Source organism: Macrobrachium nipponense, chromosome 14 (assembly GCF_015104395.2).
Source record: "Macrobrachium nipponense isolate FS-2020 chromosome 14, ASM1510439v2, whole genome shotgun sequence".
In the NCBI taxonomy this organism is placed as follows: Eukaryota; Metazoa; Arthropoda; class Malacostraca; order Decapoda; family Palaemonidae; genus Macrobrachium; species Macrobrachium nipponense.
Window position 1 is genome coordinate 10,545,129 of NC_087207.1, and position 5,906 is coordinate 10,551,034.

The 5,906-nt window shown below is 34.9% G+C and overlaps 1 pseudogene; it reads left to right on the forward strand.

Moving 5' to 3' along the window:
• The first annotated feature begins 919 nt into the window (after nucleotides 1-919).
• LOC135226052 (uncharacterized) overlaps nucleotides 920-5,906 on the forward strand; it is a 115,219-nt pseudogene continuing 110,232 nt past the window's right edge.

A 5,906-nucleotide genomic window follows, 5' to 3' on the forward strand; every position in this document is an offset into this window, starting at 1 on the left:
AGTGGGGGCCAGTAAGGCTGGAGTATGGTCTCCAGGAGTTTCGAGGAAAGATTTGGCCACTGCTGACTTTTGAACCTGTTTGGCTGATCAGGTTACTTCTGCTTGAAGGTTAGGAAAAATGGAGAGAAAGAAATGGAATTGTTTATTAATTCTAGTAGAGTAGCATATTAACCATGCACTGAGGGAGAGGAATTATGCCAATTTAATTACACTTATGGATTACAATAACGTAAAAGACATAATTGCTTTTCAAACTTCTGAGTTTCTATTCATTCAGCAAAACAGTGGGCTCTGGATTCCATTGGAAAGTGACAGAATAGCCGAAGAATTGTCTCCAGTATTAAGTATGATTGACTAATAAGAATAGAAGACAAAACCCAGCAACTGTTTCCTGTGATTCTGCAAAAGCATTCCATTCAACAATCTAGCATTGGGCCATTTTAGATTCATTTCTCTGTAGGAACGAAGTTGGCTCCCATTTAAGCCTTAATTTCTAGAAGGTGAAGGAACAGCTGGTGGAATGGACCCAGCATCCTCAAGAGGTCTCAGAACATATAAGTCAAATTGCGTGTTTTCCCAATATTAAACCAAGTCGCGATTATTATCACAGCTTGTCTGAGAAAACCTGGGACCCAGGTTTACCTGAGGGTCCTTGCTCTGGGACTCCCCACTGAATCCTGGGGGGGGGATTATCAGGGTTTGTAAAGGAATTAGCGTTGTTATGGTTTCAGAATTTGTTGAGGCTTTTATGCTTCCTTTGACACCAATGATAATTTGACCACTAAACATGAGTGATCTTTAGCAATCAAACAGTAAATAGTCGTATTAAGTTTAGCTGTTTAAGTTAGATAAAATAAACCATATCATCTGTCGTAGGTGTAGAGCTCCCACCTATGATGCTGACTGGTCAACTGTTTATGGGAACGTGGATGGTAGCAACCTTAATTCTAAGTTCAGCTTACCAAGGTGTTCTGACCTCTCTTCTGGCAATACCGAAGGTTGAAATTCCTGTAGATTCTCCGCAAGATTTGGTTGACTATGGCAAGATCCCTTGGGCTACCGAACGTGGAACCTCTCTTCATCAGTTTATTGGGGTAAGATGATTCTTAGCTGTGTCTTGCAAAAGAAACTAAAGTTTACACCAGATTTTGTTGATCAGAGGGAGTGGGACTCTTAACACCTTATGATGGATGGAGGCAGTGGGAAAGAGGGAAACCCATAAGCAGTAAAAGAGTTTCAATCCTTAGCAATATAGAGTAACAGACACCAAACATTGCATTCGGAGAGTTGCTGACATATATATCTTATACATGAGATTTTATTACTATAAACAGTTGGAAACAAGGATAATAACCTGCTCTTAATTATATTACAGGACGCTAAATGAGGCATTTACAAGGTATAAACGACAAAAGGCTTACTATCACAGCTTCTACGACGAACGCCACCGGATGAAGGTTGAGAAGTTCGCCATATTGTGTGATTTCTTCTCCATGAGGAAGGTAGGAGTCTTTCGTTCTTATGATAAGACGACCGGGAGGGAAAAGTGGCCTTAACTGAGTTCTTATTGAAAGTGGCTCCATACCTTAACTATTCAGGAAATAGAAGATTTAAATATTCTGGAAGCAGAATACTGGGAGATTCAAAATTCCAGTAGTCAACGGCACTCAGGAATAATCGAGTAAACTCTACTTATCTACATAATAGTTTTCTTTTCTTTGGGGAGTAGGGTGGTGAGAAGAATGGGATGTAAACTGAGAGCGGTATAGGGACGAGGGCCTAGCTGTTTATAGATTAATCTGTCCTTATGCCAGCATAGCCACTTACCTCGAGGCCACCTGTAAGTTCGATACGGTGTGAAAGTGTACAGGCCACCTGGTGTGAATCACTAGATCATCAAATATCCAAGACCTGAGTACTGGGAATAGTGACAGTTCCCAAGTTTGGTGTACTAGTTCATTCCAGGAGCCTAATTTGTCAGGGGAAATGATAGACATACCTGATGGTTTGTGGTCCTCAGAGAGGGATGCTGCATATACTTCTGATAGCGACCTTACTTTTCAACTGCTCCTTCATAACAATGTTTATAAATGTGTAATAAACTGCATCTGTCAATGCGTAAAAGATGAGTTAATAATGTTCCTTTTTATCTATGAGACCTGAAGATCCATTACATTCTTGGTCCTGATTACTCTTATCTTAACGAATTCCGTGTTTGTTTTGTTTTTCCCTCAGATCATGAGCGACGACTACAGTGAAACCGGCCAGTGCAACTATTACATTGCAAAGGAGCCCATCTGGTATCAAGTGTTGCCTTTTGCTTTCCCTAAGAAAAGTTCGATCATTCCACACTTTAACAGACTGTAAGCAAATAGAAATACTACTAAATTTCACGAGTTTCGGCCTCATATATTTAAAACTAATATGTTTAACTGCACGATTCTGTCACCCTTTGCACCCGTTTTCTATGCATTACCTTCACAATATAACCCAGCCCTATCTCACACAATGTTTATTTGTGGAGCGATTAGTATAATGCATCCTTAGTACTTTGTTGGGAGACTGTTTTCGCTTTTCCTGTCATTTAAGAGTTACGATGCTGAAGGAGGGCGGTATAATAAGCAGATACATTCAGGATTTTCACGGCAAATGCTACGGCGTGCATGGTGAGGCCCGGGAAGGAGGACGGAGTTTCTACACTGGTGCTTTCGCTGGCTGATTTTGGCGGCTTCTTCCTGCTCTGTCTGGGAGGTATGTATGGTAAGAGTGCATTCGTTTATATATATATAAATATATATATATATATATATATATATATATAATATATATATTATATATATATATATGTGTGTGTGTGTGTGTGTGTAGATATATATATGTACATATATATATATTATATATATATATATATATATAGTATATATATATATATATATATATATATATATATATATATATATATATATATATATATATATATATATATATATATATATAAATATAAATATACTATATATAAATATATATATATATATATATAGATATATATATATATATATATATATATATATATATATAGAGTTTATAGATAGAAAAATAGGCAGATAGATACAGATTAGTAAGTGATGGTACAAAAACAAATGGACCACTGTTTGAAAAGCGATTATTATTATTATTATTATTATTATTATTATTATTATTATTATTATTATTATTATTATTATTATTATTATCTAGAAGATAGGGAGAAAGATATAGATTAGTGATGGGACAAAAAAGTGGACCACTGTCTGAAAGCGATTATTATTATTATTATTATTATTATTATTATTATTATTATTATTATTATTATTATTATAGGACTAGTATTCAGTGCCATCGTCCTGCTGGGAGAACTGGCTACACACCGGACACAAAGGAGGAACCTCTGACTTCAGTGATCGACTCTTACCCCATCACTGCTACCACTGCAATTACAGTAACAGTGCCTTGGTTGATGCGTCACTCGTACTTGCAACAAACGTTTGGTAATTGGTCGATTAGTTATGTTTTCCTTTATTTTATGATGGTTAATATCAATAAATTATTCTTTATGCAGTTTTGTATATGTATGTACCTGGTTGTTTGCCTTTTTAATGTACTCGTATCTTTGAATTTATAAAACTTTTGTTATATGCATATATATATATATATATATATATATATATATATATATATATATATATATATATATATATATATATATAGGTGAATGTCTTTTTACTGTAATACATTATAATATGAAGATAAAAGGCCCATAAAACACTATTCTAACGTTGCAACCATATATTTCGAGCACTTCCTTCTGTGCTCCTGATCACTGGTAAACTATGGACATAGGATCTTACAGAGTATATATACAAAAACATATGTATATGTGGCAGTAAGTCTCTGTTGATGACCCAGGAGGTGATATTGACTATCCTGGTGATTTTTGAACCTATTAATATATAGGTTGCAAACGTTAAAAGTTTTATGGGCTTTTTATCTTATGTGTGTAATATATATATATATATATATATATATATATATATATATATTATATATATATATATATATATATATATATATATATATATATATATAATATATATATATATATAAATATATATATATATTATATACCCTATATATATATATATAATTATATATATATTATTATATATATGGTGTGTGTATGTTGACAAAATAGGGCTATGATTAATAATATGTTTAATGTCATTTATAATGTGATGTGCAGACTGATCACTTTTAACTTCCCATGAGACAGAGTCCGAGCGCCACCTAGAGAAAGCTGATAAATCTTTTCTGGGCAGGTCAATGTTCATTCTGTGGGTATGTGAGTTCGTGAGGGCTTGTTCAAGGTGCCTTTGAAAACTGGCTGTGACCAGTTAATTGGGGCGTTGGCAAAGAGTGTGAATTCGTGTGTATGTGTATGAACTATGTCTGTTGATAATGGCATGGTTTAGCCAAGAACTAGGGAGACAGCTACAGGGAGAAAAGGGCAGAATGCTGGATGGCTCTGCAAAAGTTCTATCTGTTAAAGTGTGCGACATATTCCAGGCTGTAATGGGTAAAGATGTTCATATTTCATTTAATCTTTTGGCTTTGTCTTTACAATCGTGTGTGCCTCACTAGTGTGTCTGTCTTTTTAAACAGGCGGATCTAGTGAGTGGACCGAGTGTCCTAGTGAGGGGACTGTATTTTGGAGAATAGATAATTGATGTGACTATTACTGATTATGACAATTAAATACCGGGGTATAGTCTGAGTAAGTTGTCTGTGAGACTTGAACTATTTTTCATTCCATTAATTATCTTGTAAGAACTTCAATTATTCAACTAACACTTTGCTTTGAATAAAACGTATATATTTTGTAACTCCGACTCTAATTTGATGACCTGATGGGATGGAGAGAGAGAGAGGGCTATTTGCCAGTGATCACCTTGAGAGAGAGAGGGGGAGACTGAGTGTAACCAGTTCGCCTTACTACGATTAAAAAAAAAGCATACCAAATGTTAAAAAAGGGGGGGTGGGCGACGCCCTTTGCTGGTAATAATATATATATATATATATATATATATATCTATATATATTTATATACATAAATATAAAATATATATATATATATATGTTACGGCCATTTTGCGATATTGGTCATTTTACAAAATGGCCGGCCATCATGCAAAAGGACCAAATTCGTGTTCATTTTGCAAAATGACCTTAATTTCTCAACATTTTGCAAAACGACCAAGATTTTGGTCAGTTTACAAAATAAACAGTGTTATTGTTGGTCCGTTTTACAAAATCTCCATATAGCAAGCAGCCAGATGGAAAAAAAGCTTGTCATTCACTTCTGCAAATTATCTCTTATATATTGGTTCATTTACTGGGTTCATTTACTCGTTTCCCACTACTGGTAATTGTATTGTATAATTGTCGATCATTCACTTATTATCGCCCCCTCCCACCATATCTCTCTCCACAACAGTAATGGGAGCTGACTGGTGACACTGTTGTCAGTAAGCACTGCTGAAAGCCAGGAGAAGACGACCAACGTAGTACTTTGTGTGCATTCAACTAGTTACTTGCTAAAACAAAATTTATACGTTTTGATGTATTTGAAAGTTGTATTTTCTGAAAATGAATAAAATTACTTATGTTCACTACGTTTTTTATCATTCCCTCGCTTGTTTTTCCATCTGGCTGCTTGCTGTATGGACAATTTGTGAAACTGACCAAATCTTGGTCGTTTTGCAAAATGTTGAGAAATTTAGGTCATTTTGCAAAATGACCACGAATTTGGTCCTTTTTGCATAATGGCCGGCAATTTTGTAAAATGACCAATTTGGCAAAATGGCCAGTAA